The sequence below is a fragment of the Dermacentor andersoni genome, chromosome 10, assembly GCF_023375885.2.
Source record: "Dermacentor andersoni chromosome 10, qqDerAnde1_hic_scaffold, whole genome shotgun sequence".
NCBI classification, from domain to species: domain Eukaryota; kingdom Metazoa; phylum Arthropoda; class Arachnida; order Ixodida; family Ixodidae; genus Dermacentor; species Dermacentor andersoni.
This window is the reverse complement of record NC_092823.1, coordinates 39,352,670-39,365,668: the sequence shown is the minus strand read 5'-3', so window position 1 is coordinate 39,365,668 and position 12,999 is coordinate 39,352,670. Positions and strand designations below refer to the sequence as shown.

At 47.1% G+C, this 12,999-nt stretch overlaps 1 non-coding gene across 1 annotated transcript; it reads left to right on the top strand.

Moving 5' to 3' along the window:
- The first annotated feature begins 2,985 nt into the window (after positions 1-2,985).
- Positions 2,986-3,058, top strand: TRNAS-CGA (transfer RNA serine (anticodon CGA)). Its single transcript has one exon. It is a non-coding gene; the product is annotated as a tRNA-Ser (tRNA).
- The last annotated feature ends 9,941 nt before the right edge of the window (positions 3,059-12,999 follow it).

Genomic DNA, 12,999 nt, shown 5'->3' with positions numbered 1-12,999 from the left:
ACGGCTTCCGCGCATTTTTCGGAAGGCCCCGGGTGCCGCTGGGACCGCTGTGTCGAGGCGGCGTTGATGCCTCGGGCTGCCGATTCCGAACGAAGAATTGCGGCGGCAGCGAGGAGGGGGCGGGGAAAGGGCGGTGAAGAGAAAGGGAAAAGGGAGACGCTGTAGGGAAAGGCCGTGAAATTCGGGGCGCTTGCGAGTCGTTTGGCGCAGCGCGAGCTAAGGAGAATCGGAGAAAAGAAGGTGGTGCGATAGGGGCGCCCTTGATGCCGGGGAGGGAGTCTCGCGAGAAACCTCGCCGAAAGCTCGGAATGCCGATGGCAAGTTACTCGTACGGCCTTAACACGATGGGGGAGGCTAACCCGCTCCTTTATTTCTCGTGTTTGCGCGTCGGTGATTGGCGGCGTTCCATTCGGAAGCTCGAATGATGCCGTTAATGCCAGGAACGGAGAAACGGGAAATACTCTACCCGAACCACACCAATTGCGGGGCTGCTTGTTTTTCGTCCCGAGATCTTTCTAAATGTGCCGTCTGCTCGTTCCTGCCCCGCAGCTGTCTGCCGCCGACAGGGGGAGATTGCACGAAGGCCAGGTTAATGAAGCGCGCTAAAGCCTTGGCGTCCGACGAGCGTCTAGTATCAAGTACCTCTGCGCAAAATAAATTTAAATAATGCATAACGAAACCGGACGAAGGTATATCGGACTGTCTGGAGGCCCACACCTGTACTCGCCTGCAAGAATTCTCTTTCTTTTTTTTTAGTTTTCAAGCTCTTGTGTCGGCACTCTGCATATGTTCCACTCAATACGTCTCCTCCGACGTGGCTTCTCGATTCTTCGATAATGTGCTCGCTCAGTCCGAGATCACGTTCTGGACATCCCTTTTTTATGTGTTTTGACGTCGACAATTTTCGCCGAACCAAACTTACCACTCACTTTCAGGGTCTTCTAAAATGTCAGCGTTGCGAGCCGTTACACCTTGTGCGCATCCGTTACGCAACAAAAGAACAAGACAAGACAAAAATCTCTTCAATGGCCTTCCCCCCAAGGGCCCTCGCTTCTCATCTTTTCTACTGTGCAAGAGAGCGCCTGCAAAGGTGGTTTTGCCGCAGCACTTCTCACATTATGCAGTGTTTTAATCTTTCACGGCCCTTTCCCGCCTGCATTGAGTAATAGGAAGCGTGCCGGCGCAAAAGGCGGCCAGCGAGTCGCTTCGAGAATCCACGTGCAGACTGCTCCTGGCTTATTTTGTCAGTACGGTTGTTCTACTCGTGGTAGCCAGCAATACCGGTGGCAGCAAAATTTACTACCAGTGATGGCGATGCTGGCGCACTTGTGCGTCGTCCACAACTCAAATCGGTAGGCTAATGTGATCGTCATACTTTGATAGACGCAGAAACAGATTCAGTTGACAAGCGTCAGTGATCCCACCCTCACAGACGCCGCCGCGAATGGAGTTAAGAGCAGGACGTATAGAGGTCAAGACAGTTGGATAGAACTCGCTTCTGACGGCCGAAGCAAGTGCCGAATTATTAGGCGACCGACGTGGCGAGAAAAGTGAGTCTGCTTCGTAAATCTAGCATAGTGTGGTAACATTTAGCCGGTTTCGCGTTAGGCATTATCGCTAAAGTCCCTAGCACAGTCCAGAGAACGCGTCATACGCGCTCTAGGCGAACGTCCTGACATCTCTGTACAGCTTTATAACAGCAATAACTTGGCGTCAACGCGATGATCGCGTATCGGAACAAAGAAAACTCGTGTTACTATCCCGAAACGGGAGCTTCCCAAGTGAATATTTCTTTTCTGCCTGTGAGTTGAACCACCGACTCAAGTCCCACGACCGGGGCAGCCTTTCCCGTAACTGAGATGACCAAGTGGTTAGGACAAAGGTGAGCGAGATTTTGTTCTCGGTACGACGACGGGCAGGTAGTTTGATCGGGCGTATTCTGTGACGTGTGATGGGGGTTATCTAATGCGATAGACTTTAGTTGTTACGGAGGTGGTGGTATTGCAACACACGGGGTTAGTCCGGCGTGCTTGGCCAGCAATCGTTCCGTTTGCGCACCTATATTACGCCGTTAGCACGTGCGATTCACCGAATGTTTGTGAACTCGCTGTCTGTGACGAAGGCAATAAACAAACGTGAAATATTTTTTCCCGATTGCTTTGAGCCCTCGAGGAAAGACTACGCTTTGTCAACTTGCGCGCTGAAGAGTCCTCTTCTGTAGGTGGCAAACTGACGCCCTTATTTTGTCTGCGAACTGAGAGTGCTAACATCGAGAGCCCCGAACAACCTTCAGCACGCGAACGACCCGCGACCATTTTGGGACGTTCAGCAAAACTCCGCATCAACCCTGTGGGGTTAAGGGACTTACTCTGGAAGGGGATACCCTATTGTATTGCATTAAATGCAGTAATTGCGCCTACATCCAGCTTGAAGAAAAGGGGTTAATCGAAGGGCCCGATTTTTATTAGTCATATCATGAGAAGCCAACAAACACTGACACCAAGGACAACATAGGGGAAATCACTTGTGCTTAATAAATGGAATGAAGAAACGATAAATTAATGGAAATTAAAGCGGATGAAAAAACAACTTGCCGCAGGTGGGAATCGAACCCACAACCTTCGCATTTTACTAGTACACACTTACTATTTACTAGCACACATTTTAGTAGTTACTAGTACGGTTTACTAGTACACATAAAACCCGCCGTGGTTGCTCAGTGGCTATGGTGTTGGGCTGCTGAGCACGAGGTCGCGGGATCGAATCCCGGCCACGGCGGCCGCATTTCGATGGGGGCGAAATGCGAAAACACCCGTGTGCTTAGATTTAGGTGCACGTTAAAGAACCCCAGGTGGTCAAAATTTCCGGAGTCCTCCACTACGGCGTGCCTCATAATCAGAAAGTGGTTTTCGCACGTAAAACCCCAAATATTATTATTATTATTAGTACACATAAAACACCCAAGAAAGTGAATGGGGAAACAGCGCCGCGGTAGCTCAATTGGTAGAGCATCGCACGCGAAATGCGAAGGTTGTGGGTTCGGTTCCCACCTGCGGCAAGTTGTTTTTTCATCCACTTTAATTTCCATTAATTTATCGTTTCTTCATTCCATTTATTAAGCACAAGTAATTTCCCCTATGTTGTCCTTGGTGTCAGTGTTTGTTGGCTTCTCATGACATCCAGCTTGGTAACTTAAGACTGGACGATCCACTTCCCCGGTTGTGCCTTGTATGGCGATATCCGGGATGTGCAACGGTTCATCTGGTTCACTCATGCGTATTTATGTGAATGCGTAAAACATTTCGTCATCTTTCTCAATGTGTATATCACTATTCTTGCAGACTAAAACGAGTTCTTAGTTAATCAAGCGAACTCATGCATAGTGGTGAAACCTACTGTTGCTGTGACGTTGCCTGAGTAAGGCGCTTTCTCTTTTACCTTCATTTTGAAGAAGACTCTCATCGGTGCATTGAAACCTCGATGGTATTGTAACATTACGCTCAGCACCGTTTTTTTGAGAGGGTTGAATTATGCTTCACCTGGCAAGTCATGGTTCGAGAGAACCACACCAGTGAAAGAACGTATGACATCATGTTGCCAAGCGGTTTGGGAGGAACGAAAAGTGATTGAGACTTAAGATCCGCTCCGAACATCGCATTTCGACGCACAGCAGTGAAAGAATACCGTCAAAACTATCCAGTATCCTCCGCAGGGCAAATAAAGCCTAGCGGCAAACATGCCCATTTCGACGAGGGAAATGAAAGAAAAAGAACGCCACTTACCCGACCTCAACTCCAACCTCACGCAAGAAGAACACACAAAAAAAGGAGACGCAGAGACATTTGCGAGAGCGAAAACAAACAAAATGCTGCTTGTTGACCCTCGGACTTTGCTGCGGTTGTGGGGTGATGGATGGCAAACCAATTCCTCCTCCTTTCTGTGTTCACGAAACCCTTCCCTTGCTCAGACAATCACCGTAACACAATTCCCTCGCTGCTTTTTCTCTTCCAACGCGTATTCCAACCTCCCCTGTCTGCTGTCTGTTGTCTTCTACGCTTCTTTCCTATGCCGTTTTACTTATGTGACCCGATACAGTTTTCTTCTCCCTGAACAACAACAATAACAACAATAACAACAACAACAACAACAACAACAACAACAACAACAACAACAACAACAACAACAACAACAACAACAATCTAGGCCGAAACTTAGCACCACTAACACTCAAAGTATGCCATAACATTGTTGTGATTATTCGTGACGTCTGGCTAGCTAGGCACACATGTGTCCTCGCGCACACTCACATGTCAAAGCGAACTTCTATACCTTGCATGTCTTGCAAACTGGTGATGGCATAACACTAGGAAACGCCCGATCGCGTACGCGCAATGCACCGCACGTTTTCAGTTACGTATCTCCGCCTGTAGTCCGCCTGTAGTGCTTCAAAGAAATGCACGACTGATGGCGGCATCGAATCATTGTCTTCAACCACACACGCTCAATGCTCTAACCATTAGGCCACGACAGTGTGCGTGACTATCATGTGCTAAAGCCATTCATTGTAACACCTGTCGCTTGTGTCACGTGCCGGTTTCTCGAAATGCTTCCCTCATGACAGCTAGTGCTTTGAGAGGCCATGTTAAACTACTCTGCCTTCGGCATCATCCCGTATTGTTTTGCCAGGCTACAGGGTGAGTGTAGTCCGCCTGTAATGGTATCGCATTCAAACATTGCCGCGCTTGAGATAGGTGCAAAAAAATCACAGAGAACACTGACGTGCGCAACTTCGAACTGACTCATCTGAAAAAAAAAAGAAAACATGACTCTTATGTCCCCGGATACGCCTTTATCCTATCACCACAACCACTCTCTCGCCAATGCTTGCAAGAAGTCAACGCTTTTGAAGGAACAAGAAAACCCCCGCGAACAGCTTCGGTTCTCAGCTTAACGAAATTAACACACTTAAGACGCACTAGGCGCATAGACACCGCCTATTTCCATAGCCTAATGGTCGTCGAGATGTCCTGGACAGCAGAGGATTCTGTTTGTGTTCGCGAATATGTTGGTGTGCGCGAATACAGCTGCATGGAGCATTCGAAAGTTGTCAAGTGAAGACGGAGATTTAAACTGGTCAACAGCGGTCGGGCAAGGAAAGCACCCGAATCGAACATTTTCACAAGGTGACGTGTCTCGTCACAGCAACAGCGTCCTTGACTTTGTTGCTGCCCTGGGCAAGACTAATTGATTGATGGATATCGTCTCTTGGCGCAAGGGCCAGAAATGGCCAAAGAGCGCCATTACATTTGGTGATGAATGACAATGAGTATCGATGAATATGGCTGTATATTGGCCTAAAATATTCGCTGTAAATGGCGTAAAATATGTATCTATTAAAATAAGGTCAATGAAAAGTGAGTCCTATGGTTGTTAAAGTACGTTGAGAACGATAAGATACTAAAACATGTTAATTTATAGCAGCACCAGTGCCTCTGCAGAGCCCTTCAGTGCAAGGGCTGCGAGGCATGTGCTGTGTAAGTGATTTCATTGCAGCTACAGCCTCTAAGCAGAGGCTGTGCTACAAATAGCCTGGCCAAATGATTTCTATGGTATTAGTTTCTTCTATGAACTTGAGCACTGATTTAAAATTAACTAGAGGGTCATTGCCTAAAAAGAAGACTGGGTGCAGAGGTATATTATGACTGTATAAGGAAGGGAAGAACTTTTTTCTCTCTATTTCTAATAATGGGCACTGAACGAGAACATGAAGGACTGTAAGTCTACTTCCACACCTAGTGCATGTCGGAGGGTTAGTTCCAGTTAAAATATACGAGTGAGTGCTATAGGTGTGCCCAATTCTTAACCTACAGAGCAGTACTTCCTGTTGTCTCGTTGTTTTCTCAGAGATCCAGTTTCCTATTTTCGGTTTGATTAGGTGCAGTTTGTTGAATACCTGAGTGTCCCATTGCCGTTGCCAATATTTCCGTAGTTTATGCTGTAAAAATGGCTTAAGGTCTGTGTAGGGTACAGGTATATTAATGTTTTCATCAGAAAAAGGTACGGATGTAGCCCTTTCGTCAGCAGCTACGTTGCCCTCTAGGCCTCTATGGCCAGGCACCCAACAAAGAACAATCATTTGGTTAGACATGTATGCTGAACATAGAAGGTTATACACTTCATTAAGGATGGGGTTTTTGTGTTTTCGTAGACTTGATATGCAACTAACAACGCTTAATGAGTCTGTGAATATGACAGCCTTTGTTATACTTGTTTATTTTATATGTTTCACAGCAGAGAGGATCGCGTATGCCTCCGCTGTGAAAATGCTGGTGTTTGGATTTAATGCACCGGACGTTGAAAATGAAGGTCCGAGCGCTGCATAAGCTACACCATGAGTAGACCTTGAAGCGTCTGTATAAAACTCTGCGCAGGAGTACTTCGCCTTGAGTTCGAGGAAGTGTGAATGTATATGTACCTCAGGCGCATGTTTTGTTATTGCGACGAAAGACATATCACACTGGATAGACTGCCATTCCCAAGGTGGTGCAAGGTTAGTGGGAGTCATTAGGACTGTTTCTTGATGTTGAATACCGGTTTCATTAGCCAGCTGTTCTAAGCGCACAGACAGAGGAGCTCGAACGGATGGGCGGTTACGGTAAAGTCTTGCAGAGGATAAGTCAAGTACGGTTGAGTAACACGGATGTTCGTCATTCGATTTGCATTTTAAAAAGTAGCAAAAGTTTAGATATGTTCTGCGCAGGTGTAGGGACCATTCATTCGCTTCAACATACAGACTTTCCACAGGGCTTGTCCTAAATGCGCCTGTTGCCAGCCGTATACCTAGATTGTGGACCGGGTCGAGAATTTTCAGAGCACTGTCCGATGCGGATTGGTACACCACGGTTCCGTAGTCGAGGCGGGATCGTACAAGGCTTTTATACAGGCTAAGCAGACACCTCCTGTCACTGCCCCAGTTTGTTCGAGAAAGCAGCTTCAGCAGGTTCATAGTCTTCAGGCACTTAGCTTTAAGATATTTCAAGTGGGGAATGAAATTAAGTTTTGTGTCCAAAATAATACCTAAAAATTTATGTTCAAGACTGACCGATAGTCGTTCTCCGTTAAGGTCGATGGCGGGTTCCGGTGACATGCCTCTTTTGTTTGTGAAAAGGACACATGTGCTTTTTTGAGGGTTAAATTTAAAACCATTTTCTTCTGACCACTTTGACAGTTTGTTCAGGCCAAGCTGTAGCTGTCTCTCACAGATGCTGAGATTGCACGACCTAAAAGCTATCTGTACATCGTCCACATAAACCGAGTAAAAGAGTGTGCGAGGTATGATGGTATGCAAGGAGTTCATTTTCACAATAAAGAGTGTACAGCTCAGCACTCCACCCTGCGGTACACCTGTCTCCTGTGAGAATGATCGAGACTGCACATTGCCAATTCTAACGCGAAATGTTCTGTCAGACAGGTAGCTCTCAATAATGGTCAGCAAGTTGCCGCGTATACCCATTCCAGAAAGATCCCGAAGGATCCCGAAGCGCCACGTAGTGTCATATGCCTTTTCCATATCTAGGAATACAGATACGACAAACTGTTTGTGGATAAAGGCTTCACGAATGTACATTTCCATTCGGACCAGCTGGTCTGTCGTCGACATGCCTTCCCTGAAACCGCATTGGTATGGGTCTAATATTTTGTTGGTTTCAAGATAGTGGAGCAAGCGTTTGTTCACCATCTTTTCAAAAAATTTGCATAGGCAGCTTGTCAACGCTATCGGTCTATAACTGTTTGCCAAGGAAGGATCCTTACCCTGTTTCAAAATGGGAATTATAATGGCCTCTTTCCAGACAGAGGGAATCTGGCCGGAAGACCATATACCATTGTAAAGAAAAAGAAGGGTTCTTTGTGTTTCAGATGGCAGGTGCTTTAACATTTCATATATTATGCGGTGAGAGCCTGGGGCAGATTTGTTGCAGCCGTTTAGTGCTGCTTGAAGCTCTGCTATACCAAATGGTCTATTGTATGCCTCACATTTTGCACTTTTTCGTACTAATGGCTGCCGTTCTATTCGTATTTTAGGTCTTTGAAATGTGTCAGAATAGTGTGACGAACTGGATATGCGTTCAAAATGTGCGCCTAGATTGTTCGCCTGGTCTTCCATACTATCTCCCTGTGTATTTACTAAGGGTAGCGAGTAAGGTTGTCGGCCGTTTATTCTGTGCACTCTATTCCAGACCTTCGTCTCATCCGTGTAAGAGTTATTTCCTGATATATATTTTTGCCAGCTCTCTCTTCTAGCTTGTCGGCGCGTTCTCCTTCCCTGTGATTTGACATGCTTGAAATTAACAAGGTTTTCTGCAGTCGGAGAATCGCGGAGCAGCCCCCATGCTTTGTTCTGCTTTTTACGCGCGTTACGACATTCCTCGTTCCACCATGGAACACGGCGCTTGTTAGGTGACCCCTTTGTTTCTGGGATACATTTGGTCACGGCATCAATCAGAAAAAAGGTGAAGTATTCAACCGCAGCTTCCAGGCTTAGAGCAGAAACGTCAGCCCACGATATGAGAGTAATTTTTCGGAACTGTTCCCAGTCGGCTGAATCAGTTTCCCACCGAGGAAACTGTGGGGGACATGCATTCGTCTTCGGTGTAGACAGTACTATCGGGAAATGGTCGCTCCCGTATGGATTTCTAATAACGTTCCATTTAAGATCAGGTAAAAGGGTGGGAGATGCAATACTGAGGTCTATAGAGGAATAGGTCTTATGTGCAGTATTATAATATGTAGGTGCCTTACTATTCAAAAGGCATGCACCAGATGAAAAGAGAAACTGTTCAATCAGTCGACCTCGCACATCGCAATGAGAGTCACCCCATAGGTTGCTGTGTGCATTAAAATCTCCTAGAACCAAATAGGGTTGGGGTAATTGGTCTATTAATGCATGGAATTCATGTTTGTGGAGATGATAGTGCGGGGGTATATACAGAGAGCAGACGGTAATAAGTTTGTTTAGAAGTATGGCTTGAACTGCCACTGCCTCTAGGGGCGTTTGTAGTTGTAGATGTTGACACGCTATACCTTTATCGAGTATAATGGCTACGCCGCCAGATGATGCGATGGCATCATCACGATCTTTACGAAAAATAACATAATGACGAAGAAAGTTAGTGTGTTTAGATTTAAGATGGGTTTCCTGTACACACAGCACTTTTGGAGTGAGTTCGTAGAGAAGTTCTTGAACATCATCAAGGTTTCTAAGGAGACCTCTGACGTTCCACTGCATAATTAGCGTGTCCATAATGAAGATAATTTGGTGCTGTATGTATGGAAACGGAAGTTATGCCTTAGATTACAGAGCTCTTTCGAGGCCCTGTAATCGGGGTTTTGCCCTTTTTGAAGCGTTCGAGGGAGCCCCGCCGCTCCTTAGGCGTTTGGTGCGCCTGCAGGACAGGTGTTGTGTCCATTGCCTCTAGCGAGGCGCCGGACACGTGCTCTTGAGAGCGAGAAGTTTTCCGAGTGAGTCCTGCCTCGGAAGGCAAGACCCTTGCGCCCACCAGCCCGGAAGTCGATGGGGCTCCCTGAGGGATTTGGCTGCGCCGGCTGTTGCCAGCGCTGGAAGGGGCCGGGGATGTTGGAGCAGCCTCGGCTGCGCCCACCTTCGGGCTCGATGGTCCCTTCTGCTGGGTTGACGGAGCAGCGCTAGCTGCAGCCGTCGCGGGGGCAGATGGCGTAACTGCCGACTCACTGCTTGTGGGTCGAACAGCCGCCGGAGGCCGTTGTGACGCTGCCCCCTGACGCGCCACTTCGGCAAAGGTGGTCTTAGGAAGGTATGAAACCCGCCTGCGTGCCTCTTTGTATGATATGTTTTCCTTTACTTTGATTGGGACTATTTATTTTTCTTTCTTCCAAGACGGGCATGACCGCGAGTATGCGGCATGCTCGCCATCAGAGTTCACGCAGTGTGGAGCGTTCTCGCATGTTTCAGAGGCATGGTCACGGGAACTACATTTTGCACATGTCTGCCGGCCTCTGCAGTTCTGGGAACTGTGACCGAAACGCTGGCATTTGAAGCAGCGGAGAGGATTTGGAACATACGGCCTGACCCGTAACATTACATAGCCGGCCTCGAGTGTCTCAGGCAGAATGCTTGAGGAGAAAGTCAGTACAAGGTGCTTGGTTTTTATCTCCTTCCCGTCGCGCCTTAGCATGACTCTTTTAACATTGATCACGTTTTGCTCACTCCAGCCTTCCAACAGTTCGGCTTCTGTGAGCTCCATCAGATCATCGTCAGTACCAACACCACGGCTGGTGTTCATAGTTCGGTGTGGGGTTACTGTTACTGGGATTTCCCCAAATGACTCAACTTTAGGAAGATTTTCAAACTGTTTTGGATCGCGGAGTTCCAAAAGGAGATCGCCGCTAGCCATTTTGGATGCTTTATAGCCTGTACCAAGAGTTTCAGTGAGATACTTAGATACCAGGAAAGGAGAAATCATTCTCATGGTCTTTTCAGGTTTGCTTGAATGAATTACATGGAATCGGGGGAAGTTTTGCGATTTGTTTCCAAGAAATTGGAAAATATCTTCGGTGCGCCCTCGTTTCTGAGGGCGATCAGGTAGTCGAGGAAAAGGAGTGGCCATTAGGAGTATGGTGTTTTCGGCAACGGCTTATTTATTTTAATGCCGTAAATCTTGTATAACGAAAGGCGCTAATAAACGCAAGCGAGTCATAGCCGCTTCATTGCGTGACTCTGATTCTTGGTGCTTCGCCTTCGGCAAAAGTTGGACAGTCTTAGAGAAAAGTTGCGCTGTATAGCTGACGCTTATGCTAGGATTGCATCGAAGGCAGGTAGACAAATGTAGAGGTACACAATATTATGGACTTGAGCTATTTATCAGTATACTTACAATTTCTCGAAGACATTCCAGAATAAGCTTGAGTAGAACATCCCTGAAAAGTAGCACACTAAGCTAAAACAAAATAAAAAAAAGATTCACGCAGAAACTCGTCTGGGAGTTGTCTAAGTAGGCGTAAGCACGGTGCCACTTGCTCATCTCTACGCAGCCCGGTGTCATTATCAAAACTTGAAACCTGACACTTGCATTATAAAACTTGATCCGGCCAGTACAAACGACAGCGCTGTGGCGACACGAACTGGCGAGGACGGCGGCGAAAGGTGAATTGATGAAGCAAGCAAAGCATACTGCAAGTGGCGGCACCAGGTGCGCTGATGACGTTCTGACCATTGTAAGCCAGTATCGCTTTTTAGCGCCTTATCCACCCCTTACTGAAGTACTAAAGCGCCAAACAGACGACACAAGACGAGACACGGAAGCGCTCTTCCGTGTCCCTTCTTGTGTCGTCTGTTTGGCGCTTTAGTACTTCAGTAACATGCAAGAACTAGCCCGACAAAAAGTTCTTGCTTGATTATCCACCCGTGTCAAACCCTTATGAACGTGAGCAAATGTACTGCGGAGGTGGCTGCGTATGAAATGGCCGCGCGGGCCGCATCTTCAAAGCGATCTGCGATGCCAAAACAGAGTACCGACTGCTGATAGCTCCGCGCGCTGTGTTCTCGCCGCCCACTTAGCGTTGAAGAGAGAGACGCCCGGACCCGTATCTTGAAAGCAATATGCGAAAGGGGCACAGTGCGGCGTGTGCTGAGAGCTCCGTGAGCGATGTGTTCTCGCTGCTTCGTTGTCGTTGAAGCGAGAGGCAACACGAAGGTGAATTCGCTGGTTGCTTACGATCGTCTTACGGGACAGAGGGATGGATGGGTAATTTTTCTCGTTGGGCAAGCATAGAAATGCTTACGCATTTAAAGAAGGACGGCTTAGCAGCTCAATATATTAAAATTTGTTAGCGGTTATTTTCGTCCGTTTCATGCCTCTATAGACACCTTCTGTGCTTCTACAATTATATCAGTCAAGTATGGTCTTTAGCACACGTAACCGTCATTCTCCACTATCTTCTTTTGCTTATCGCTTACTGCTGACGTAGACTTCAAACATTAATGCTCTTGATTCCAGTACGCGTTGCCGCCACAGGTAAGACAGGCCGGCTTTGATGAGAGCCTTTGCTGGTTTGATGATAGCCTTGCTATAGTTCTAGCTCTCGTGCACATAAATGTGAAAGCTGTATCCAATAGGCCGAAAAAAGAGTAGAATCATCAAGATCACCATGCGCCCGCCAATGCAGCAATGTTTCTCTGTGTCAAGCAAGTGCAACGGAAAAGTTGAGTCACTTTAGCATACGCTAAAGAGGATGAAGGCGAAAGCCTGCCGGCTCACGAGACATTCATTACTTGACATTTTCACTCAAATGCATCGTTACTTCCTATTACTTGTTTTCTCTCTCCAAATGTCGTGGGTTTGAGTGCCTTAATTAAGTCAACCCTAATTAAATGTGCCTTAGTAACTTCACTTTAATTAACACCAAGGGTGATTGGTTCGGTTCTCGTCCTTCATGGTGTGAATTGGAATCCAATGTGGAGTAAACTGCAATAACGTGATAACTTGGGCTGGTTAGTACACGTCTGAACACGGCGCTTCGTCCGTCTCCGCCACATCCCGTTGTCCAGTGCTGTTACTCGTCTTCTCCAACTTGGAGATATCGTCTGTTCGCCCATATCTCCAAGCTGGTTCGACTCCCACCGAAGGTCGATGGTATGACTCCCACCAAAGGTCATTGGTTCGAGTGCCTTAATTAATTATATCTAATAACTGAGTCTGCGTTGCTCAGCTCGGACCTGCAGCATGAACTGTGGGCCGCCCGGCGAGCCGAGAAAGCCGCCAAGTTCCAACAACCCTTGGCCGAAACCTAGGCGAGATCCAGCCAACCCCCCTCCCAAATCGCAGGGCATCTTATAAAGTTGTTTGAATTAACTAATTAATTAACTGTACCTTAATTCTCTTCGCTCTGATGAACACTATGGACAGTGCGTTCGGTTTTCGTCCTTGACGACGTCAATTGGAATCAAACTTCCAGATATGGCCG